A 27324-nucleotide genomic window follows, 5' to 3' on the forward strand; every position below is an offset into this window, starting at 1 on the left:
ACCCACGCGTCAGGTAATAGGCAGACAGATCTCGGCCATGGCTTTGGACCCTAAAGTGGCCTGTGAAGCAATCTGGTCCCTCTCAGTGCGGTTCAAGAGCCCCTGGTGAGCACTGACTTGGACAATAACCCACAGATGAGAGAGCTTTTGGGAAGTCCAGGTGTCCAGCAGAGAAATTCTAGCACACTAACGGAGCAAAAACAAATCCAAGATTGTACACACTGGAGCAGGTAAGAGGAACAGTTTAACTTTATGTGTCACCCCTCCCTCAGGGTGGCACAGCTTAGTGCCAAGGGAGCCATTTTTCACCTGTGATTCCTCTTTGGGGAAAATAAGAGCATAGGAGTGAGCACCTGGCTTCCTCAGCTGTGCAGGATGCTATCAAGGAGATCCATTTCTCTTTGGCCTCGTCCAGAGTTCTGAATTGTGAGCTGCGTGACTGGGGGGCTGTGAGCAGATAGGAAATCAGCAGCCAGGGCCCAAAACATATCAGAGAGATGTGGAACCTACTAACCATGTCACAGACTCCATCGGGGGGGGCCTTACCATAAGCCTCTGGGAGTTGAATTACTATAACGAAGCAAGTTTTTAAATTATAGATTTAAAGACATGATTGAAAGTATTACAGAGAGGAAATCATGGGTATAAGAAGCCAATCTTGTTTGTTAAGAGATAGAACTGCTAGGCTGACTTGATTTTCTTTATCAGAAATATTACCAGACAGGTAAATTGAAAGAATGAGAGTACCTCTGGATTTACAAGGTAATTGAAAAGCAAACCCCACAAAATCCTTGTGCCTCAGATGAAGAAAGTGGGCTGGATATAATAGAGTTGTATTTTTTAAGTGGCTGAATGACCCTACTACGTAGGTGCGAATAAATATAAATGGAAAATAAAGTCTTTGTTTGAATATGCTTTTGACTTTTACCCACTTACACAAGTTTAATATGTATTTGTTCAAGAGCATTGCAGTTTGCTGATCAAATTTCCAATTTCTTGATTTTGAATTAACTAATACACTAGGACAAGAATGAACTCCACCAAGATCTCAGCAAATTCTAAAATGGACCATATACAAAAAAATGGAATTTCATTGAGCTAAATGAATAGTCCTGTAAAATTACTCTGAGAGTACCAACTAATTGCATAAATAGTATTTTAAAAGTCAAATTCAATCATGAATATGAAAAATAATTGGAGTTTTAGTAGACTATAAATTCTATGTTTACAGAATAGTAAAGCTACCAACAACAAAAAAGCCCATTTAATCTCATATTATGTGAATATTTCTTATAATATTCAGAATAAAGGCAGTAAAATTCTTGCTCTTACCCAGGTTGTTTAGGCTTTATCTGAAATGCTTTATCTGAAATGCTTCATTGGGGTACTTTATGTGTATCGTCCAGAGTTCTTTAGATGAAAACAACAAAAACCAAGTCTATCCAACTCAATCAAAATAAATAAAAACATACCAAAAAAAAAAAAAGTGAAGGAATTTGTTCAAAGGTAGCTCCTGAAAAAATCAGAGGCAAATAACTTCCTTTTCTGGCCATCAAGGCGTAACTAGACTGGACTTATACTCCTGCCCTGAACAACAGAAAAGTGGATAAAATATATGAAACTACTCCTTTCAAACACTGGGCAAGAGGATTGTGATCTCTGAGAAAAAGTAAACAAACAGGTGAACCCTGGAATCAATCACTCTGGCTTTCTGACTAGAGGTGCTCCTGGACCGTGGTGCAAGGAAGCACAGGTGAGACAGACATTGGAATTCAGGAAGGCTGGAATTTGGATGGCGGTATACCAAAGAGGAGAGAATTACACAAGGAAAGACCTCCAGGGATTTGCATAAGGTCCTTCTGTTGCTGAATTATCAGCCGTAATGAAAAGGGTAAAACTGTATAAGACTAGGCACACACCGATCTGAAAGATGTAAACTGAACAATCCAGAGTCTTTGCAGGACTGATAAACAGAGTGAAGAGTGAATAGTCTTCAGTGAACATTTGGGGGTATTCAATAGGGACCCCAGAAAGGTCATGTCTTATTATAAGTGTATTAGTCTGGGTCTGGTCGGGAAGTAGAAACTACACAGTGGGTTAAACGGGGTGGGGTTTCATGTAAAGAATAATTAACTCTGATAAAAAGTGACTATAAAGATATAATTCTATATAGTACTCTAGGGCTGAGAAATAGCTCAAGAAAAGACAAAATTGGAAGGGGCTCAGATCTCACTGCAGAAGGTATACTTTAGTACATTGGACAGCAAAGAAGTTTGCTGGTTTGCCCAGGCTGGAGTTCTGGTCTCTAAGCTGTCAGGAAACAACCCTCTGGAGTGTAGACAAACCATGATTGTGGGACTAAAGAAGGAATTGGAGTGCAGGTGTGGGCAGGAGGTTTTGGAGTGATGATGCAAGCAGAAGACCTCAGGGCACTTAGTTTCTTTGCAGAGAGGGCTGTAGGACATTTATTGCAATGCCAGAATAGGGCTGCAGGTCTTTTGAATAGTTAAAAAAAATTGATGACCCTCTTGACATAGAGTCACAAGAAAATAAAAATACAGACCATTATGCCTCCTAAGTATAGACACTCCTGAACAAAATTATAGCAAATCAAATCCAATAGAACATAAAATCTGTAATACACGCTGGCCAAGTAGATATTAATTTAGGAATGCAAGGCCATTTTAACATCAATTAAATCAATTAACAAAACAAAGGAGAGAAACCATACAATTCTTTCACTTAATGCAGAAAAACATTTGACAAAATTCAACAGTCATTTATGTATTTTTTTTTTTTTAAAGACTTTTAATGAAGGGACTTAGTCAACTAATGAAGGGTGTCTATGAAAAATCTACAGCTAACATCTTACTGGTAAAAAACTATTTTTGTTATAAGATGGGGAACAAGGCAAAGATATTAGCTTTTATTACTTTTATTCGACATTGTACTGGGCATCCTATCAAGAGTGAAAAGGCAAGAAAAAGAAATAAAAAAAGCAAAAGTGTATTTATTTGCATGTAGACCATCCTGAGAAATGAAAAAAAACAAACAAACCACTATTAGAACTAATAAGTAAATTTAGTCAGTTGTAAAATACGAAGCTACTGTATAAAATTCTGTTGTATTTCTCCATACTAGCAATGAGCAATAGGAAACTAAAATTCAAAAACATGTCTGTTTAAAATAGCATAAAAAATTTAAAAGTATATAGCGATAATTTTTTTAACATATGTGAAAATCTGGTATGCTGAAAATTATAAAATATTGCTGAGAGACATTAAAAAAGACCTAAATTAACAGAGAGATACAACATGTTTATAGATTAGAGGATTCAATACTATTAACATGTTGATTTCCTTGAAGTTATCTATATATTTAAAGCACTAAACCAAAATTTCAAAGTGAGTTTTTTAAATATTGACAAGCTAATTCTGAAATTCATATGGAATATGGAAAATTAAAAAACAAACAAAATGGAAAATTAAAAAACAAAACAAAACAATAACAACCCCTCCCCCCCCCCCCCCCAAATCTAAAAGAGCTAAATATGTTTTGGGGAAAAAAGGAGAAAAGTGGGAAAATTTATTATACCTAAGTTGAAGTCTACTACACAGCTACAGTAATCCAGACAGCGTGGTATTGGCCTAAGAATAGAAATATAGATCAAATGAAGATAGTGACTGCAGAAATAGACCCATTCTCACATGGCTAATTGATTTTCAGTAAAAGTGCCAAGGATTTTTCAATGGGAAAAAGATAATCTTATAAACAAATTATGCTGAAACAGCTGGTTATCTATATAAAAAATAATGAACGTCAGCTCTTACCCCATACCAGTCACAAAAAAAAAACTCCAAATGGATCACAGACCTAACCATAACAGCTAAAACTAAAATTCTGGAAGAAGCCATAGGAGAAAATCTTCATGTTCGTGGGAGAAACAAAGATTTCTTAGATAAAACATAAAAACCAGATTCATAAAAGAAAAAAATTGATAAATTAGACATCATAAAAAAAACACTTTGCTGTTTAAAAGACAACATTAAGAAATTGAAAGACAGACAGACTAGAGCGTATATTTGCTATACACATATCTGACAAACGTCTGATTTTCAAAATATATAAAGAGCTCCTACAAACCAATAACAAGAATACAAATGACCTAATTAAAAATTGGGCAAAAAAATTTGGACACTTCATCAAAGAACAAGTGGCATGCAAGTACATGAAAAGGTGGTAAATATCTTTGATGGTCACCATCGTTAATCATTAGGGTAATGCAAATTAAAACTATAATGAGATACCCAGTGGAATGGCAAAAATAAAAATGACAAATAGTATCAAGTTTTGCTGAAAGGATGGAGCAACTTTCACGTTGCTGCTGGGAATGTAAACTTACATTATTAACTTTAGAAAATAGTTAAGCAATCTCTATTATATAGTTAAATACACACTGTAGAAACCAGTAATTCCACTCCTATGAAATAAGAGAAATAACAATATACAAGGTCTGACAATTAAGTTCACGAATTTGTTTCAACGATATTGCTAACCTTTCTTGATAGCAGAGGGATTATTCATTTTGAATTTCTACCAACTGGACAAACAGTTAACAAAGCTTACTATTTGGACGTGCTGAAAAGGCTGCGTGAAAAAGTTAGACGACCTGAACTTTTCTTCAACAACTCATGGTTCTTGCATTACAACAATGCACCAGCTCACACGGCACTGTCTGTGAGGGAATTTTTAGCCAGTAAACAAATAACTGTATTGGAACACCCTCTCTACTCACCTGACCTGGCCCCCAATGACATCTTTCTTTACCTGAAGATAAAGGAAATATTGAAAGGAAGCATTTTGATGACATTCAGGACATCAAGGGTAATACAACGACAACTCTGATGGCCATTCCAGAAAAAGAGTTCCAAAATTGCTTTAAAGGGTAGACTAGGCACTGGTATCATCAGTGCATAGCTTCCCAAGGGGAGTACTTTGAAGGTAACCGTATTGATATTCAGCAATGAGGTACGTAGCACTTTTTGTAGGTTGAGTTGGTGAACTTAATTGTCTTACTGCGTATGCCCACAAAAGGACTTGTCCAAGAATGATCCTACATAGCAGCTTTATTTATAATGAACCTAAATTGGAAACAACACAACTGTCCATCAGCATTTGGTGACTGGGAAAACTGTGGTCTATCCATACAATGGAATAATACTCATCAATAAAAAGAAACAAATTGCTTATATAAACAACAACATCGATGAATCTCAAAAACATTATGTGGAGTGAAGGAAGCCAGAAACAAAGGAATACATACTATATGACTCCATTGTAGATACTCTAGAAAAGACACATCTAATCTATAGCTACAGAAAGCAGCTCAGTGGGCCAGGGATGGGGTGGGGTGGGGAACTGACTTCAGAGAGGTACAGGGGAACTGTCTGGGGTAATGGAATTGTTCATTATCTTGATTGTGGTAGTGGTTACAGGGGTGTATACATTGTTTAAAACTCATCACTGTATACTTAATATGAGTGCAATATGTTGAATGTAAATCATGTCTCAAAGTTGATTTAAAAATGAAAGGAAGTGGAACAAACAGGTTTCATAAAGCATAAAGCTTTGGGGACGGAGTGACATAACTAATGGCTAATCTCTAGAACACTGTTATATGGCTAAATCAGCTCTAGATTTATTTGTTCTTGTGCCGCTCTTATCAAAGTTTGGATTCCTGGCAGAGAACGTCTGATGGTACTGGTTTAGGTCCTGGACAGGGAAAAACTGGACCATTTTGATGGACATTCCCATGCAGTAAGCACTAAGTGTAGCAGGAGTGGTCTCCAAAGAAAAATACAGGTACTGTTATCCAGAAGAGGGGGCTATGATGCCTGGGAAACAAACAAACAAAAGCCAATGAACAATGAGAATTAAATGGTGAGGGACTTCATATATATATATATGTTCATTTGTTCCAGTCAAGCATAATTTTGAACATGGATTATTTGTCAGGGGCTGTTACTGACGGGCGGCACATGTGCACTTGAGGTCTCTCTAAAGAAAGGGAGTTCATGCTAATGTAAGGAAGAGAAACCTGGTAGGAGAGGATCATTTGGCAAGGATATAGAGGACAAGCTCCCCCCCCCCCCTTTTGGAAGTGGGGGAGGATAGAATTCAGCAAAACATAAGAAAGAACTTTCCAGCAATTAGAAGTTTTTATCTACTTGGGTCCTCCGGACGCGAAAAAAGTCTTTAGTAAGAGGAAGGTGGACAGAGAAGTAGGTTTCAGAATTCACGTCCTGCCCAATCCACAGATGGAGGACTTTTCATGGATTTAACTATCATTGGGTCTCCCGGGACCTCCTGGGCCAGTCGGCAGAGGGAGCCATTCCCCAAGAAATTTCCTCGCGAGGGCTCGCAGATATTTTCTTGCGGGTCCGGGGAGTTCTCCGCCAGGCCTGTGCAAAGCAGGCTCCATCACTCCTCCCCATCCCCCCAACTCCTCGCCCCACCTTCCCCACCACTTTGTTGCTGGTTCGCACACTCTGATATCGCTAGGTCACCCATCCCTGAGTCCCACATTTGCACTCCCTGGCAGTGCTGGGAACGTGCCGTCCACTCCAGCTGCTCATTCGGGTGCCATCCTCAGTTGCCCCAAATCCTCATCGAGGGTCTAGAGCACCTCCAGGGGTCTTTAACGCGGGGGTGCGCACTGAACGTTGGTCGGGACGCAGACGTGCTCTCTCTCTCTGCCATTCTGTGAGGTGACCCCAAGGTTTGACAATTTCGTGACCTGACTATTGGCGGGTTCACTCTCAGGCGGTGGAAGCCGCTCTGGGCAGAGGCGATCCGCGATCGGGGCGCAGGAGTCGGGCCGGGCGGATCCTGCCAGTTGCGCGGCGCCAAGCGACGCCCCCCTCCAGCGGTCACTGCCCGGGCCGCAGCAGCTGCAGCAGCGGCAACTGCTCGCATCCCGGCCCCGGCTCGGGTTACTCCTCTCCTCCTCCTCCAGCATCTCGAGCCAGACGGGGAAAACCTTATTCAAGTTTGCAGCGAGCACTTTTCCCCGTGCGCAAAACTGGGGGTCTGGAAACGCACTGAGACCGGCCTCCTTTCCCGCGTCTCCACCTCTGAACCTGAAGGGAGACTCGCAAGTGTCGTTCTCTTCTGGGAGGCTGCTTGGAGGTTAACTGCGCTGTTCGGGACAGATTTTGTTTCTCGGCTGGCGCTGGGTGAAAACCAGGGAAAGAGGGTTGCGTTACGAATCTCAGGATCACGGGACCTGGGTAAGAGTTGGGCAAACTCAGTTTTGGCGGCCGTTGGACCTTGGCTGGACGCTGGATAGTTTCTTATGGGCGGGGGAGGGGGGCACATTTTCCTTCGCCAGGATACCCTGGTGCGGAGTGAGGTGGGGTAAGATGAGCTCAGTATGGGTTGGTAAACAACACATAAAGTGTCTCAAGGGTTTATTGTTTGCATTTCGTCTTGTTACTTGGGGCTGTGTAGGAACTTCTTGGAGTATTTTTCATGGAGGCATCCCCATTACGCATTTTATTTTGCATAATTTCTGTCCTTATATTGCCTTTTCTGTTTGTTCTGTGTCGACGGGTGTCAAAGCTGGGAGAAGAGAGCTGTTTTAGGGGGAATCAGACTGAGAATGAAAAGCCTTTTCAGCAGGGCCCTCCCTTTGAGGTCAGCTTTACTTCTCCTGTGGAATCTTGTTTTCTAAACTTCTTTCTCCAGTACTCGATATTCAAATGGTGCGGATAGACTTTGGGATAGTACGTCTTCCAGCGTTCTCCGCTCACTTTAGTAGAGACAGGATCACAGGCTGGGTGACTTAGACCAGAGGGGTCTGGAATGCCTGGTCCTCAGCGAATGTTGAGAGGTGATTCTTCAAGCCATAGTCACCATAGAAAGATCTCTCTTGTGTTGGTCTTTTAAATTCTTTTGATCTAGGACTTTTACCCCTGGTTTAAGGAAATATTTTGTCCTTTTTTTTTTTCTTTCTGGAAATAAAAATGATGTCACTGAGTAAATGAAGTATGGTGATATATCTTTGATGCTTATTTAGAAAATATCCTTACACAAGGACCCAAACTCTTTAGGGGAATGTTCAAGCTTGAGATTTTATTAGTCCAAAAGTTCTTAGGCGGTGATATGTATGCTGTTCTAAGACAGAGGAGAATGACATTCTTTCTTGGTTCTCCTTTTCGGTCTCCTTTATATCCTGGGTCTCACTTTGTGTATGGTGGTCCCAACTAAAGACACTTCATTCCTTATGCATGCAAAGACTGGGACCAGATCATTTCCTCCAGAAATGCCCACTTCCTGATGTGACTGCTCCAAGAGTTCAGCTTGCACTGTGTATTCCACTCTGAGGTCAAAGAGTTCAGTAGGAGGTAAGCTCTGGGACCAGGCAACCTGGGGTCATCTCTGAACTCTGCCACTTTGCAGTTGTGTGATTGGGGCATTACTTCACCTCTCTATCTTCATCTATAAAATCAGAATGATAATAACAACGCTTTCACCAGAGGGTTGTTAAAAGGATTAAGTGAATTAGTGGGGGTGGTGTGTTAACAAGCTTGGCAGATAATAAGTACATAAATATTATTATTACTGTTACTATTATCATGCTAACATTAATAATTTTTGCTGTATCAGGATAATAATATAGGTTTCATTAGTTATCAGTAAGTTTTAACTATTATTCCTATTTGGATGGCCTTTGAAAGCTGCGCTCATGTGGGCTTTACTCCCACTTTGGACATGAGGTCTTGTCAAACTTAACTCAGACACGATCTTTGCATTGCTTTCTGCTGGGTACACTTCACAGGAAAGAAAGGTGCATGTGGCAAGCCTGGGATTTGCAGAGGAGGGGTCATGGTTGGGTACCAAGGGGTACTTGGGACAGACTAGCAGGTGGGAAATCTATACTTAGTTTACAATCTGTAAACTACACTGCCTTAATGTTATGTTAATATACCTCCTTGAACCTAATTTTTTAGAGATCAATCATTTATTCAGTACATATTTATTAAGCACTTATTACATTTCAAGCACTACTCTAGGTTCTATATTATTTAAGTTCGTTTGCTTCATTTAAAAAATGGCTGTGCGTGAGTATTTGCTTTAACCCCTCATTTTAAGCATTTTAGGGTTCCGTGTGATACCCTATAAATTAAATCCCAAATACTTTTTAGCTATAATGATTTCAGTACCTGTTAAATGAAAAGCACGTATCGTTGAGGAATTGAACATAAATTCCGTATAACCGCTAGCAGAGTACTTCTCTCCTCAGCTTCATCATATGTAAACTTGCGTGGGGAGGTGGGGAAAAAGCTGGATAATGTAGTGTTCCTTCTGGTTATACAATCTTTAAATTAGCAGCCTTCCTTCATTGGTGGTTGTTTTTAAACTTTTTTTTCTTTTAACATTTGTCACCTCCCTCATTGCATGTTAAAGTGAGTAATGACACTGATAATAAAACTGGAAAAGCATTTAGCTCTGCTTGTATTTCATCAGACTTTGATGTGCAGCAGAAGCCTGGAGAGGGGCTTGTTAAAAATATTAGATTCAAGTGAGAAGTTGCCAAAATTTGACGATTTTTGACCTACATAAAATGGCAATTTCATATCGTTCAACATAATATAAATCATAGCTCCCTCTGCTTTGATTCAGATACAGTGAATCTTGGGTGAAGTGTGAAAAGTCTGCAGTTTTACAAGTTCCCCAGATGATTCTAATACAACCCCAAGTCACATGCTCATTTAACAGCAGTGGATTTACCATCCTCATGATTGTCTCCTTGGTATAAAAGCATATTTCTAAAATACAAATCTGATATCGTCAGTCCTTTGTTTAAAAATCTGTGGCACCCCCGCCCCACCACCTCCTGATGGTGAACATCAGTGGCAGCAAGGTGCTTATTGAAAATGAAGATTTGAGGGCTGTACCCCTGATGCAAGGACCGAGAATCTGCCTTTAGGAGATCCCCTAGCCAATCTGGTGGAGATGACCTCAAATCATGATTGGAGAAACACTGGCTTGTAGCATGAAGCTTAACCTCTCTAACATAATAACACAAGACCAGGTTCGCATTGTCTTCTCTGCGTCCCTGTTCCCCAGGCCTCTAAGCCCCACTGATCTTGATCTTGTTACTGTTCTTGGAGAATATTTTGTCTGCTTTCACTCCTCCCTGACCTAATTGTGAGTGAACTCTGCTGGAAAACTCTTTGCTCCTCTTTTTAGTCTAATTAACTATTTACTACCCATTCATCCTTCAAAGTACAGTTCAAATAAGTCCACCCCTCTGGAACATTTCCTACGTCTCTCACATAAACGTAGTGATATCTCATATGATTCCTATTGTACTTTGCAGATAGCTTTAATAGCATCTATCATATTGAATCAACTGTGTTATCTGGATGTCTCTTCAACTGACTGGTGAGATTATTCTAAGATCATTCCTTATTCTAAGCTTTTATCCAAATGGCTGGCATGTAGTAGTTACATAATAAATGCCTAAAGAATGTAAAGAGTGAATGAATGAATGAATGAATGGTAGTTAACATTTTCTTAGCATACCAAGTGTTTGGGACAGTCACTATGTACGTCCTAAGGGATGTGGAGAAGCCAGTCAAGAATGTATAATTTGGCTAGATGTTACTCTACAAAGTGAGTAACCTAGAGTGGAAAAGGACAAGACAGAATATTCTAAGAAGACTTACAAAACACCAAATGCTACTGAATGCATGTGACGTGTTCAACATTATGGAAACACTATGATTCAAGAGCCGAGTTTCTCATACCTTTGGGATGGTTTTGGTTGTGACTGACTGGTAGGGCACTGAAATGGAAGTGTCAATGCCAATGAAAACAAACAAACAAACAGGCAAACACACTTTTGCCCTGTGCTTTCCAGTTTATGAATAACTTTTTCTTTTCATCTGAAACATAGTGACTCGTTCAGTACTGTTTTTGCTACTTTAGTACAGGACACATTCCTAAAAATAGGTCCAAAGATTGTGCAAAAGCCTACACATTACAAGGGATGCTGGCCCTATAGAGCCAATTATATTATAAAATTTCTAATTATATCTTGCCATTTAAACACAGCATTCAGTGTTTTTACTCCTTTCTTTAATTTTTCTTTCTTTAAACTTTCTACAATTTTGGTGATTTCCTTCTCATTTGAACAATCATTGACCTGTTCAAATTCAATTCATGAATGATTCTGATTAAAGATTTGCATTTTTGGCATGACTAATAGCTTCTCATTTATGTTAACTTTATGAGACAAAAACTTATACTTACTATTAGGTTTTAAATTTTTTTATTTCCCACTCATTTTTTTGTAATAATGGCATTTTGCAATAACATTTGAACAAATAAACCAACACATCACAGGGTAATGACAGATGTGGTGATATTGCAAAAACGGAGCTTTTAGCTGATGGGCATCTCCATGAAATAAACAACAACCAAAAAGTTCATTCATAGGCTGATGTGTGAGAGTTCCAGTGACATAGAGCAGGAAGGTAGTAGCATCAATGCATGAAGTACAAATGTCCAGATTGTTTAGACTTCAAACAAAGCAATATTAAGAACTGCCTGTTATTCTCAATTTCTCAAGGATGTGGATCCAGTATTTTGTTTTAAAAATTAGCTTATTTTAAGAATTAACTAAGATTCATTGGGTTCTGTTGATTTGTCTTCTTTTTCATTTCTGTTTCCAAATGAACTTTTTCTACCTTAATTTATGCTTGCATCTAGCTGTACTTTTGTAGACTCTTGCCTAGTCTTATAATGTGTTAATTCGTTCATTCATCCATTCATTCTCTCTATCTGAATTTCCCAAGATTTTGTGTTTATGTCTTGTCTCTCTTTTCTTTCCAATTTAATATTATTTTTTACTGGGTCATTCCAACTCTTTTTGAAAATAGTTATTGCAGAGGATTAACTTATAAAACAATAAAAGGATTTCTCATACTATGAGGAAAAAAGACAGAAATCAGTGTGGTTTTACTTTATACCACTTTATTTGTAAAATTTCAAGTGGTCATGTGGATGTTATTTGATAATGCATACTCTGTGCCATTATTAGCCCGTCTGGAAAGTGTGAATGTGATAGTATATCCTGTTATTATCGATGTTCATTTCTAGTGATTTCCTCTATTGTTTCATTTCCAATGATTTATACTCCTAGATAAAGAAACTATGTCAAGCATTTCAACCACCTCAATTTCCTACTCAGAGGGCAATAAATTGTACCCTTCCTCCTTTCTGAGACAAAGAAAACAGTATTTCAGTTTGGAAAGCCTCATCTTGATAGGTCCAAGTGCAGGATATTAGCATCTGTTAGAAACATCTTATCTTCAGGAGCAAAGAGGCCTCATACTGGAGAGTGACTAAGTGCCTTGTCTTCAACATCCTGGCTGACCTGGATTTGCTTGGTTCTAAAACCTCTCCACAGGTGCTCATTCCCATGATGGACCCTTTAAGTACCTTTACTTCTGGTAAAGAATCATGTTCGTCTTTTTTAAGAAATAATGCTTGATGGCAAATCGAAAATCAAAACGCACAAATTTAACTTGCTCCTCACAGAACAAAATAGAAGTATGAACTCTTTGTTTTGGGCCCAGGGGATTCTTTCTACAATCAAAAATGAAAAATTTTAAATATCTACCCTCATTTATATTCTCAGAAGGGTACTTGATTTATCTTTCTGGGAAAGGATTCGATGACAAGACGTGATGTCTCTGTTCTTTTAAAAAGTAACTGCTTGGAGTTTTATTTTTTGCTTCACCAGATATTTATTAGGTGTACAGGACATAGGGATAAATACTATGTGGAATTACCAAGATACTTACTTGCCTTAAACAAAAGATAAAAAAAATACCACTGACTGTGTAAGGCTGGGTAATAAGTGGGTGGTTCTGAGGGCTGCTCCGAGAGCTCCTGCTAGAGAGAGGATTCTGTGTGCTCGTGGAGGTTTCCTGGGTGTGGGGGGCTTTGAAGGAGAGAGGGCTTTGAGTGGATGGGGTATTTCAGACAGAGGAGTGAGCGCAGCAAACATGTAGCTACAGGAATTTGCAATACATTGTCAAGTTATACTGAGTAAACCATTCTCCAGGAGGGGTGAGTTCACATTTGAGAATCATTTTATGACAGCCACACACGGGGCCGTAGGACTAGACCTTGTTCCCACAGCACTGTGTGCATTACAGGAGCCCCTCATACTACACTGATATTATTTTATTATATAAACCAGATGTGTTTTGGGGCACCCTATGGAAGGAGAGTCGAGCAAAAATTGAGCCCCGTTCCATGAGAAGGTGTGAAATGAGAAAACTGTTATTTCTTTCAGCCACTATGGAGCTTCTAATGGGGGTGAGGGTGGAGACAAGGCTCGTGTTTCTTGTAGCATCATTTGGTTCTGAATTCATTTTCCCCTAAGAAGTATAATTTGAAGATGATCTTGCCACACTACTATACTGTCTCTTTTAGCATGAAGTGGTCCACGCAACCATGGATATCACTTCACGTCTCCTTCACTTCATGAAATATCACCAAACATGTGGCTCTGAGTGGCTGACTTTCAAGGCTTGGAGTGATGGAGGAAGTTCACATCTTAAAGCTAGATATTAGACATGCTTGCTTATTAAGAGCCATTTGTCCATTTCCACCACTGGAATTTCCCACTGTCCATCCTTTTCTGAAGGCCCCCTCCTCTCCGTGCCTCTCCCTTTATTTTGCTCATTGCTGACCTGACCCCCACATGCCTACTATCTTCTGAACAGCTCTTATTATTGTTTAATTTCCTGTCTCATTCCCCACATTCCTTAGCACCCTCATCTTTCTCACCTATCTTATTTCCCTGACACTAAGATTTGATTACTATGGTATAAAGTATTTGCCCTTTCAGAATCCCGCCCCCCATCTCCTGTACATCCTTTGAAGAGATAGTGTGCAATATCAGGCCATTAGTGAGGTGAGAAATGCTTGAGGCCTCTGTTTGGCCTGTGTTTTTAAACTTTAGGGCCCTGAGAATCACTGGCAGATACTGGCTCCCCTCTAAGGATTTGGTTTCAGTAGGGGTGCAGTGGGGCCCAGGGATGTGTATGTTTGACAAGGTATTCTGACATAGGTGTCCGTGGATGCACTATAACCCTTGTTAAGGAGCTATTCTGCTCCATTTAGAAGGCATGACTTTTCTTTTATAATATTTTAGTGATTTGGTCAGAGTGGGTCACAGAGAATAGCTGGTTTGTGAGAACCCATGCCTCTCCGTCTCTGCTTGGAGGGACAATGGCTGTAACACAACACTGTTCATGTGACAGCCGGAGAAAGGGGCCCATTGTTTGGGGGTTGGCTGATGCTCCATTCTGCTTCGGCCAGCCATCCAACTGAGCTTGGTAGCCCCAAGGAAACAGACACACTTGAATCAGAGAGACAAAGAAAGGAGGTCAAGGCCTTTCACAGTTAAACTACTTGCAGCAATGTGTCAAGAGGTAGAATTTGAGAAGGAAAAAAGTAATTCTGTGGAAGCATCATTAATTTGCTGGTTCAGGAGCATGAGACATGGTGTTAGTGGAACATGAGTCTATTAGAATTCCCAGTTGATCTTTGGCCAAGATAGAATTGTTTTCTGCTATGGCTGCTGACTTAATCTGATTGCAGAGTTTTATGATTGATTTTAAAAATTAAAAAAGATCTCCCTTTGTCCATGATGGCAAAGGCACATTTCTCATCCTCTTTGCCCCAGGTTCATCAAAGACAGGTATCTATTTGCTCTGAAAGCCCTCCTAAATCAAGGCCGTGACCTCAGACAATGATTCTTTGTTCCAGAGTATGGTAACCATGTACATGGTCTATTAATAATTTCCTTCAGAATCTAGATTCAGATATCAATTTGGAAGCTGAGAAATGTTTTGAGATTGAAATACAGTTAAATCCATTAGAAAGTTATTGATCTATCTGGATGGTTTGAGATCGGAGGACTCCCCAGATGTCGTTTAGATACCATTCCTCACCCCCAACTTCCAAACTGGAGGGAAAGGGTTGCAAACTTCCTGTAAAGAGCCAATCTAGAGCTCAACAATTAGCTACATTCTTTGTGTCAGAAGAAGATTCAAATGCAAGGTCATAGCTTCAGCAAAGGTCGCAGAATTTTCGTGCAGGATTGTTCTTTTAGCCTGATTACTTCCTTTATGAAAAAGTATGTCATTCATTCAGCCTTTGCCTCTGGGTTTCTTTCAAAGGGAAACTTAGTCCCTAGTTCCTGTGGACATTTATTTGTAGATGGCTTTTTTTTTCTTTTTTAAAGTTAGGCACAGAATGCAGACTTGAGTAACGCAGAATGGAGAAAGCCTTTTCTGAACGTAATGGGTCGTGGTGAGCCCATTTAGTGTTCAGGCAGCTGGCGCTCGTTGCCAAAGGAATCCTTTTGTCTGTGAGATAAGAGGTTTTCTAACTGGGAGTATTAGGCTTAACAAAGTTTGTACCCAGGAGATCAGCAACATATGATTTGCTTGAGGTCACTTAAAGTTTCGTGTAATTAAGTCTGTCATTGCACCTTGATTATAGACTATCATTGTAAATCCATTAAAGAAGGAGAAGCAAGTGGATTGCAGAGAGGCAAGTGGCCTTATTTTCTTCATTATGTTTCCACTTCTCCTTCCCCTTACATTTTGTTTATACTTCACTGAGGGCATATTTGGTTTTCACCAGTGATACAGATGCCTTTTAAGTGGACAAGGGGAAGAGGAGAGTGTTCTTTGCAGGTGGCAAAAGGATTGTGTGGACCGTGCTCCTGATTAGTTAATTAATTTTCAATTCATTGTCATTAGGCCTATTCATTTGGCTCCATTCCTGTGACTTAGAGAGTCTCTCTCCTCAGTGCTGTGAGGGATGAAAAAAATAGGGAAGTGATATGTTGTCTTTTATTGTCAAGTGGCACATTTAATACTAAATGTTCATATCACAAGTAGCACATTTAATACTCATGTTTTTTAGGCATAGGGTGCTTGCTGGGACTTAGTTTTATGTCAGAATGAAAGCCCTGCCCAAAGAGGGCTCTGAGATGCGAACACTGTTCTATTTAATCGGGGTGCTGGTTGTCTGGGTGTGTTAATTTTGTGAAAATGTATTGAGCTATTCAATTTTGATTCGTGTTCTTTTTTGGTAGGTATTTTGTACTTCAATAAAAAGTTCAAAAAAATTTTAAAGTATCATGTTTAATGTAGAATTAAAACTCTAGCAGTGGTGGAAAATGGTAAATTCTGGGAAACCCAACTGTCCCATAATTGGGGTCTTGGCAGGGCTGGGAGGGCCTGAAGCTTTAAATATCCATAAATTCGTCCTTACTTCCATAGTCGGAAGAGCTACATGTCAGAAAGCATGGACCAACACCATCATAGTTTATTGTTTTACTTTGCTAGACACAAAGTCCAGTGCCTAAGAGGTGAACAGAGTTAGCAGAGCCCACCCTTCAGAATCTAAAACAAAAACACTCCTTCAAGTGGGCCAACTAGCAAACCTTCCCATTTCCATGCACTGCCCTTCTCCTGTTCCTTGTGATCTGTCCAGAAAAATCAGAAAAAGATGCTATGGATCTGTGAATCATGGCTATTTTTCTGAACTTTTAGATGACATCTCTCCTGAAGTCTAACACTGGAATGCTTTTATTTTTTTCCCTCCCCATTTTTCTCACTGGAACAAAGTGATATGAGGTGTGGGGTCTTTGTCTCACCTCTCTCACTTATTTCAGCCATCACTTCCTGAGCTCACAACGAGCTCCAGGAGCTATCCCTGTGAAGGTGGAACAGCCCTATAAGCAAAACGATACTTCTGGCATGACAGCAGCTTGTGGTCTCTTTTCTATCTAGAGGACATCTGTCATCATCAGTGAGAATCACTGTACTTGTAGAATATCCTAGCTTTCTGGTACAGTATGGAGCTGGTAGAATCAAATGGAGAGAATGGGAACTTTTTGTTTTCTGAAGGAGAATTTGGAGTCCTTGGCTTTCGAGATGCTTATAGCACATCTGTGAGAGGTCTGAGTATCCATTCTATATACTTCCTTCCAGCATTGAACTTAAAGGTTAACTATTGATTTACATGAGCACATGTGATTAAAGTTGTGAGCTGAGACAAGATTTTGATGGTCTGAGTCTACTCCTGCCTGGCCTTGTCATTCACGTATGAAATGTAACTACCTGGGTTGGGAGCCCATCTCTGCCCTTAAAGCTTCCTGACTGTGGGCAGGCTACTTAACTCTAAGCCTCTTTTCATCACATCTGAAATGATAACAGTATATGTTTCAAAAAGTATTACATTTAACATAGTGGTAAGCACATAGTGAGTACTCAATAAATATTAGTTATCATTATAACACCAAATGTTAAAATAGGGAAGAATATTAATATATCTAGGAATGAGGCCTGCTTATGCTTTTTATGAAACAATCATCCTATAATTAAATGCAGAGATTAGAAAGTATAGTCTCTGATACAAGATATAAGCTATAAGGAATTTAAAATATAATACAAAAATAGTTCAATTTACTCACGGGCATGAGTGTTTTTTAATGAAGGTAGTATTGTATTTTAAAAAAAGTTATCCATCTCAACTGTAGAATAAAGATGAGGCTTCTAGTTAATGAATTTGTTCTTCCTTAGTAAGATGTCAGCAGAATTGAAAAGTGTTCAAACAAAAACAAGTGCACAAAGGTTCACAGCAATGATATTCAAAATAACCAAAAGATGAAAACAATCCAAATGTCCACCAGCTGACGGACTGGAGACACCAACAAAATGTCATGTAATCACACGATGGGATATTATTCATCCATAAAAAGAAATGAAGTATGATATGTATTGTGGCATGGGTGAACCTTGAAAACATAATGCTAAGAAAGAAGCCAGACATGAAAGGCCACATATTGTGTGATTCCAGTTATGGGAAATATCCACTAAGGCAAATCCATAGAGACAAAGAGTAGATTAGTGGTGGCAAGGGACCGAGGGGAGAGGGAAATGGGGAGTGATGTGTCATGGGTATGGGGTTTTCTTTGGGGTGATGAAAATGTGCTGGAACTAGGTAGTGGTGATGGTTGCACAATGTGTTTAAAATGATGAATTTTCAGGTATGTGAATTTTACGTCAAATTAAAAACTTTTTTTTACCTGTATTTAAAAACAGTCAGCAGACGTTTTGCATTTCCATGAAATGGATTTAGATGTTTTGCATTTATCTGCATCAGGCAGTTGATCAGTGCTCACGGTGTGTCTACGATGAGCCAAGCTTTTACGGCATGTTGGAGAGAATACCAGAAATGAGAAGGTGTGGCCTCTGCTCTCGGCACACTGCCAGTCTGTGCAGACAGGAAAGGATGAGGAAGCAGGTGACATATTTCAGGTGAATCCATCTTAATATCAGGATGAGATCACTGTAGTTTGGGTGACAAGTATTCTCAGAAGCGATGGGACTTTTAAAAGACAAGTGAGCTTCATGGAATCAGAGAAGAAAGAGAGAGTTCGTAGAAACGCACAAGGCTGGGGCTAAGGTGGGTGAGGGCAGGAGCAGGCAGAGATAGTCAGTGAATATTTGTATAATGAAATATCAAGAAACAAGGTTGGAAGTGTAGGTTGGAATGAAGTTGGAAAATTTTTGAAAGCTGCTGAAATTCTCCAGGCAGTGGGTAGCAAAGGATTATCATTAATGATAAGACTATAAAATGAAATAAAAATGGGGAAGAAAATATGGTGACAATTGCAGTAATTTCACTAAATCGAACACAATTTGTTATTCATTTATTTAGCAACTATTTATTGAGCACCGATTATGTTCCTTATGATTGTCTATGTTAGGGATAAGGCCATACCTAAGATAAACAAGGTCCCTGCCCTCTTGGAGTTACATTTCAAGCATATACATTTCAAGCACTGACTGCTTTATCCAGCGGACAAATGCAGTTTGAAAAGTTAAGGCACAAGTGTGCTACAGTGTAGGAATATGGAGCGTGGGTTCTACAGCCAGACTGCCTGGATTAGAACCCTGGTTTGGGCTGTTGTTTACTAGACATATGACTTTGAGCCAGTTATTCTAGACTTCAGTTTCTCTATAAGTTAAGTGGGGGATAATAATGACAGCTCTCTCATACAGTTGGTATGGGGGTTCATTGAGATAATAAATGAAGAGGACTTAGGACACTATCTGGCATGTGACAAATGCGCAGGAGGTTTTATTTGTTTCTATCTGATTGATTAATTTCTACTCAAGGATTGTCTAGGTCACTTCTGTTTTTAATTCAGTGCAGCTATTACAAAATCGTGGTGTGTTGCCTCTCAGGTCTATGCTCTCTTTAATATACCATACTATTTTAAACATTCAACTTGTTGAGTTGCATATACAGTCTGGCTTCATAATTCAGGAAAGCCGCCAAGTTCCTCTCTCTAACAAACTATAGTCCTGATCATGGCCGGGGCAAAAGCTCCCAGATAATGTTTCTTCTACATTCTGAATCAAGAAGTCTTTTTAAACATCTTGGCCTAAGAGATACTGCCTTTTTGTTATTAGGAGTTTGGTGATAAGGAGTTTGGTTGATATCCCAGAACTTAGCACATCCTATCTCCCCTTGGAGATACAGCCACAGTTTCAATTTAATTTCTTTGTGTTACTTTGTCACAAGTGCCACAGGCCACCTCAACTCTCTGTGCCTCTATGTCCCTCTCTGTGAATTAGGGTGAAATAGCCAACCACCTCATTGGTAGGTACATTCTTAGAGTGTATCTAGAAGGAATCCTTGGAGCTTGTAAGAAGAGACTGCATAAACTTTGAGGACCTTTCTACTTCAAGAATAAATTGATTCTGGAATGTAAGCTCCTTGAGGATGTAGAATCGATTTTATATACCTTTCTAACCCCAAATGGTCAAGCACAGTGCTATGGAATGAATTTTGTCCATCCCCTCTTCCCCAAATTCATAGGTGGAAACCCTACCCCACAGTGTAACTATATGTAGAGATGGAGGCTTGTGAGGAGGTGATGAAGGCCAATGAAGTCTTAAGGGTGGGGCTGTAACCCAATAGAGCCGATGCCCTTATAAGAAGAACATCAGCGGTCTCTCTTTCCATCACGAGAAGAAGGCCAGCTACAAGCCAGGAAGAGAGCCCTCACCAGAAACGGAATCATCGAGCACTGGGTTGTGGATTTCCCAGCCTCCAGAACTGTGAGAAATAAATTTCTGTTGTTTAAGTCACCTCGTCTATGGTATTTTGTTATAGCAGCCTGAGCAGACCAAGCCATGTAGGTTTTTCCTTTTTTCTTGCTTTTTTAAAAAAAACGTAGGATAGGAACTTAAATATTGATGGCCCTGACTAATTTTGAGATTATTCAGAATTACAAGGACGTAAGAATAACCTGAAAAAGCGAACCTGACGTACAATCTTAACCCTCGTTTAAATGGATAATCTTTGACCTTGCCTCCCATCGTACAGCAGGGAGGCCATAAGTAGCATCATTGCTTGATTAAAATGTCCCCAAGACCCTGTCTTTCCTCCAGTGGAGAGGCCAATGAGTGGTTCAGTAGTGAGTGAGAACCATTGTCTGGAGGTCATAAGGTAAAGGAAGAGCCTGGACAATTTATACTTTGGACTTGCAGGTTTTGAAAAACTGATCTGTAGGCTGCTGCAGAATTGGAGCGGGGAGTGTGCGTGGAGATGTAATGCAGGCCATGCCAGTGAGGAAGCACTTGACCTCGGCTAGGAGAGGAGAGGTATTTCCTCCCAATAAGCAGAGAGCCTCCTTCGAGAGGGGTGATGACTGTGCCTGAACCCAGCCAAGGAGTCAGGTACAGAGAGTTCCTCAGTAGAGCTAGTCAGATGGTCTACTTTTTGTGTTGGTGAAGACCAGACTGGAGCAAAGGCACTTATTTTCTGACATTCAAAAAAAAACACAGAAAAAGCTTGTGATGTGGAGCTCTGCCAAACGAGGGCTACAAAAGAAAATCCGGGCCTTTCTTTCAAGGCAGTGTGAAAATGATCCTTTATATTTTTGTTTGTGCAGCCTCTGGGGACCATTCAGAGGTCCTCCCCGCAGCCCATCACTGCTGTAGAGTTTAATTTTTATGATCGCATCTTATAAGCTAACCCGCTAGGTCCAGTTGTCACCTGGAAGCATAATTGTCTTTGGTTGAGGATGTGGTATTGTTATGAAATCCAAAGGTCTTCTGAAAGTGATCCCTTACGTTTGCTTTAGAAATTTGTGTCGTTCCGTGTAGCTCTCTCCCTAAACGACAAAAGTCGCGTCTTTCTGAATTTGTCTAGAGTTCAGGTGTAGCACACAGAGATTAACTCTTTCTATCAAAGAAGGATTTCTTAAAGCTAGACCTAAGGAACTCCTGTCTGGCAGGAGAATTTGGAAGAGTGTTTTTCATTTCTTGTCCAGGTTGTACTGTGTGTGACAACGAGGCCATGGAATTAGGGCGACAATGGCAGGTAGTTTCATTCACTGGCATATCAGGGAGACCAGTGTTTCCTGGGGTTAGTGGCTGATGTGTCCTCTGTATTTCCTTTGATGGTGACCATGTCAGGCTCCACTGATGAGAACATGGCAACCGAGGCCTGGCAAACAGATTTCCAGAACAAAGTGTCAATGAGTAGAGAAAGGGCCGTGCAAGCCAGGTGAGTTTTGTCCCTGAAGTCTAAGAACCAGTTCTTTAAAACAAGAGCAGCTTCCCAATCTCTGTGTAGGAGTTGAATCCATCACCAGTAAGACCCCAGGCAGAGCAGAAGCCCCCTTCCGTGCATGCTGGGAAGCACAGTGCTTCCATGGGGTTCTCCCTGAGACACGAGATGGTGACCGAGCCTCTGCCTGGCTCTGGCCATTGTGCCCACAAAGAAAAAGCTGTGTGCAGTGGTCCTTCCACACATTCTTTTGGGCCCTGCAGTTGTTGGCAGCTGTGCAGCTAGGGAGCATGAAGATGCTTGAGGGCAGTCAGTGTCAGGCCCAATAGGGAAACCATGGTCAGAGGAAAGAATTCCAGATGAAGAAAAATTACTTAAGGAAAGACTGACTTTTAGGGAGTTTCACTTCATTGACTCCTTATCTTTTAAAGTTTTACCTTAAATGTATTTTATGCTGAGTTGAGGGGAGTGGTGGAAGCACCCAAGTTTGAAATTCCAGCATTACTCATGAGTGTAGCTGCCCACTATTAGAATTGCATCAATTTTGTGGTTTCTAATCCTGGTGTGAATAAAAAGTATTAACAGTGATGCAGATCTCAAGGCCAGTGTCACCAATCCATTAATTTGGGGGGCGGGGGGCGGGGAGGCCAGGGCATGGCCTTGAGTGAAACAAATAAATCCTTCTAGAGTGAGGGAACATGCTTTTGTCCCCGGAGCTCTATTAGGAAGCCCAGAATGGTGGAAAGAGTATTGCATCTAAAGTCAAAAAGTCTTGTCTTGAGATCTACCTCTGCCATGGTTTGATCTTAGACACTTAAAAAAACTTCTTGTTTCTTTATAAGGTGAAGAAGGTATAAGGTCCTTTCCAACCCCACGAACTTGACTAGGAAGGCTCTGGGGCTGTGTCTGGAGTGTGGGGGTGCAGCTGAGTGAGCAGGTGAGAAAAGGGTAGGCGAGGGCTCACTGCACCTGGAGGGGAGTGCCTGCTTTGCCCGAGCCAGCCGTCTGGCATGGCCCTGGAGCTAGACACCAAATGGAAGAAGCACACCTGTGGTGACATAAACAGCTTGCTCTTTCTGCTGTCTTCTATGCCCCGGAGAAGCCGAGTGTGAGCTTGGGACAGCTGTTTTCCTGGAGGCTCCTCCTCTGTGTTGGCTCACGGTTAGGGCACAGCCTAGCACTGATGTGTGGAACTCTTTCCTCTTAAAGCATGACTTGAGCTAAGTCTCAACATTTAGGCAACTTCAGACCAAATCCAAACCTTTTTTTACCCAAGATGGATAGTTTCTTCCACTCCATGATGACAGATCTCTGAGAAAATACGTAAAAATTAATTGTTCTTTCTCTCTTTCTCTTTCTTAAACTTACACACAAATTCCAAAGAAAGAAAGAGAGAGAGAGCTGAGAGAGAGAGAGAGAGAGAGAGAGAGAGAGAGAGAGAGAGAGAGAGAGAGGAAGGAAGGAAGGAAGGAAGGAAGGAAGGAAGGAAGGAAGGAAGGAAGGAAGGAAAAAGAAAGAAAGAAAGAAAGAAAGAAAGAAAGAAAGAAAGAAAGAAAGAAAGGAAAGGAGAGAGAGAGAGAGAGAGAGAGAGAGAGAGAGAGAGAGAGAGAGAGAGAGAAAGAAAGAAAGAAAGAAAGAAAGGAAGAAAGAAAAATTTATTAGCTTTTGAAAATTTCTGTGAAGTTTGGTATCTCCGTCTATTCCTCAAGAGACCTTGAAAAGAGTGTCAGGGGATGGCTCAGAGCCTGAGTTCAGGAGTGTGGTGTGTAAGCCCCAGTCCTACTCCCCTGGTTGATAGAGAACCAGAACTCTCTAATCCATGCCACATGCGGTGACCTGAGCAGACCCTGCTGGACAACAGAAGTCTTGCTGTCTCCTCACAGAGCAGTTGCTCAGAAGCCATTGTACAGCTGTGCTGCTTTGTTGGGAAGTGCAGTGTGACTTGATCTTTTAATCTCTTTTCTCCCTATAGGTATTTAAATAACAACTGGTCTGTAGGAGTACCTGCCAGAAGGGATTGAGATCAGAATTCTATACTCAAAACAGCACTGTTTTGTGTAACCTTAATTCATTAGCAATTAGAGGGGTGGGGGGAGAATAAAATCCAAAAGCAGAAAATCCTAGTGGAGGAATTCGAAATTGAAATTGAGGAAGACAGTTCCTCTAAAACCTCAAATTCCTTAGAACTTCTCTGAGAAAGTAAGAAGCACACACAAGTCCAGATCCATAAGTCCGTCCGTTCCAAGTTAAACAACCTACTCACCGTTTTGAATTCGGGCAGACAGTAGTGGAGAGCTGGCATTCTGACATTGCACGTTGGCTGAAAAATGTTTGATGCCCTTTGGTTTCCGTTTGCTTAAAATTGAGAGACAGTTCAATTGGTCTATTTTGGTTTCTGTGTCTGGGTTCTGGAGAAATTGTCATCTGTTTTACATCTCTCTAGGAGGGTGGAGAGGTGACATTCTGGCTGACTACCCCGCAGAGGAAGCAGTGATGGGATGGGCCAACATGGGATCACACTGTAATTACATTTGCTGACATTTGCCTCTTTCCACCCTCAAGTTCTAGCAACTAGATCACAAGTCTGAGTGATCCATGGAAGAATGTGTGACTGTTTTAATCATGCACACAGGTAATAAAAAGCAAAATAGAAGTCCCTACCTCTTGGGCAGACATCTGTTACTTACTCCTTAGAACTTGGCTTACTTCTAGATATTTCTGTGTGTGTGTGTGTGTGTGTGTGTGTGTGTGTGTGTGTGTGTGTGTGATAAAATAGACATAACATAAAATTTCCCATGGTAACCATTTTTAAATGGACAGTTCTGTGGCATTAAGTACATTCACGTTGTTGTACAACCATCACCACTACCATCTATCTCCAGAACTTTTTCATCTCCCCAAACTGAAACTATCCCCATTAAACAGCAACTCCCCATTCCCCTTGACCCCAGCCCCTGACAAGAACCATTCTACTCTCTGACTATGAATTTCACTACTCTAGAAAGCTCACATAAGATGTATGTATTATATAATATCATACAATATTTGTCCTTTTGTGTCAGGCTTATTTCATTTGGCATAATGTCTTCACGGTTGTTCCATGTTGAATCCTGTGTCAGAATTTTCTTCTTTTTAAAGGCTGGATAATATTGCATAGTATGTATATACCACATTTTGTTTACTCATTTTATCCATTAATAGACATTTGTAGTGTTTCCATTTGGGGGTATTGTGAATAATGATGCTATGAGCATTGGTGAACAAATCTGTTCGTGTTACTGCTTTCAGTTCTTTTTGAGTATATACCCAGGGGTAGAATTGCTGCATTGTATGGTGATTCCATGTTTAATTTTATGAGTAACCACCATACTGTTTTCTATAGCAGCTGCCGCATTTTGCATTCCTACCAACAATGAACAAGGTTCTAATTTCTCTACATCCTCACCAACGCTTGTTATTTTCTGGTCTTTGTTTATTTTGTGTTTTGATAATAGCCATCCTAATGGGTGTGCAGGGGTATCTCTTTGTGGTTTTGATTTACATTTTCCTAGTTATTAGTGACGTTGAACATCTTTTCGTGTGTATATTGGCCATTAGTATCCCTTCTTTAAAGAAATGCCTATTCAAATTCTTTGCTCATTTTTTAATTACGTTGTTTGTTTTACTATTGTTGAATTGTAGTTTTTTGTTTGTTTGTTTTTTGTATTCTGGATTCTGATCCCTTATCAGATACATAATTTGCAAATATTTTCTCCAGTTATGTGGGTTGCTTTTCCACGCTGTTGATTGTGTCCTTTCACACACAAAAGTTTTTAATTTTTATGAAGTCCAGTGTATCTATTTTTTTTTTATGGCTTGTGCATTTGGTGTCATATCTAAGAAATTATTGCCGAATTGTTTTTTGATGTTTTAATGTATAGCTCATTTCTCTGTAACACCACAAAAACCATTACTTGTGGGTATTTATCTTTTGAAGGAATTTTGCTTTGAAATGGCTCTTTTTTACTTGTTTGGAAAATGGCCTTTATATAATTTCACTTTTTTTGGCCATGCTCTACTGTCTCTCTTCTCAAGGGATCACAAAGGCTCATTTGTGGATAAAGGAAAACGAGAGAGTGAGGGAAAGGCTTAGTTTGAAAAGGGCCTCAATCATTTATATTATAGGGGCTGAGGAGAGAAAGGACAGATTTAAGAAGTCTGGGGAATATGAGAGGGCCCTTTAGCAATTACAACGTGCTCGATGTGCAGGAAGTGTATCACGCCAAACTGGACTGTCATTTGTCTGAGAATGCTGCGATCTATTTCCTAAAGCTCCCCGCCCCCACCCTTTTTTCCCCTCAAGCTGTAAAGACTGTTGAAAAGTGGGTAGGCCCTAGGGGCAAACCTCTAGGGAACTGATGCTCTATCCTGAGAACAGAAAGTTGTTTCATATACACTTCTCCAAGTGTATAGACAGTGGCTTTTATAAATGTTCATTCCTTTTCAGAAAACACTAACTATTCTTTTTATTTTTATCATACGTTGGTAAGACTTTGCTAACAGCTTAGACAATCTTTTTCCTGCTTACCAATTTCTCACACTTTCCTCACTATTATTTCTGGATTGTATTCTGTGCACAAATCACCACTAAGAGTAGCCACACCTCAAAACCACCATGGACATTGCTTGGCATAAAAAAGCAACTGGGGAGTGCATCATAATTTATACAATCTCATTCTCAATGAGCAAATTAAACAGAGAGAGAGAATGCCTCAAGGACATTGTCCTTTGCACTTGTTTGTTCCAGAAGAATGTATTTACAAGGCATATATGTTTTTAGTCTTTTCTCCTTACTTACGTTACAAGCATATGTCACAACTTCTGTAGCATTGGGCTCTTGTTTACTTAAACAAACAGGATTAGGTGAGCATTGGTGTGTTTCCCTACCTGCTGTGTATTCAGATATGAGATTGTTTGCTGCTGTGTGTGTGTCTGGGCTGAAGAGTGGTTTTCTGTGCCAATAATTGTCCTTGTGCCATTTCCGGCATAGTAACTTGACTTAGGGATATGGAGAGCGGTAAGTGTCTGGATTTTTGCAGTTAAAAAAGGTTGAATGATGGCACACTTTATGAAGACAAACCTTTTCAAATGAACTGTGGTTTAATTAATAAATCCCCACTTGCCTACATACACATGCTTGAAGGAATCCATGACCTGGGGACAAGGAACGATGGCGATAAGTTTCTCTAACATGTATGTTACAGCATGAAACATTAATTCCTAAAATCCAATTTGGTGGTTGGTTCATAGGGCTCAGGACGTGCAAGGAACTAGGTCTCCTGAGAAACTGACTTCTTGGCGTTGCAGGTTAGCTGCACTTTTTAAAGTCATAAAGATCTCAGGAGCTAGAAAATGCTTTTCATCTGCAGCACCCCATCATAACTCCTAATTTTAATGTCTGCAAGGAGTTATCACAACAAAGCCACAGCTCAGCCCTCCTACTCTCACCTTGCTCCTTCCTCTCACCATGGTGCCTGTTTATCTTGGGCTTCAGGGAAGCCCGAAGGAGGGAGAGAAGCAGAAGTCAGAGCAAGTGGCCCAGGCCCTGCTCCCAGCTTAACTGGCACCAGGAAAAAGTGCCTTCAGCTGGCATGG

General features: G+C 40.3%; 1 protein-coding gene across 2 annotated transcripts in view; it reads left to right on the forward strand.

Annotated features, from left to right (window-relative positions):
* The first annotated feature begins 6790 nt into the window (after positions 1 to 6790).
* Positions 6791 to 27324, forward strand: part of MEGF10 (multiple EGF like domains 10) — a 155006-nt gene continuing 134472 nt past the window's right edge. The window contains exon 1 of one of the 2 annotated variants that reach the window (XM_074328540.2): positions 6791 to 7289. The gene's annotated coding sequence lies outside the window, so the exon portion shown is untranslated. Of the gene's footprint in view, positions 7290 to 8270; positions 8406 to 27324 lie in introns of those variants that run through there. The other variant, XM_074328539.2, reaches the window with a different exon arrangement.

The sequence above is a fragment of the Rhinolophus sinicus genome, chromosome 3, assembly GCF_057876585.1.
Source record: "Rhinolophus sinicus isolate RSI-liver-muscle chromosome 3, RSI-T2T, whole genome shotgun sequence".
Classification (NCBI taxonomy): domain Eukaryota; kingdom Metazoa; phylum Chordata; class Mammalia; order Chiroptera; family Rhinolophidae; genus Rhinolophus; species Rhinolophus sinicus.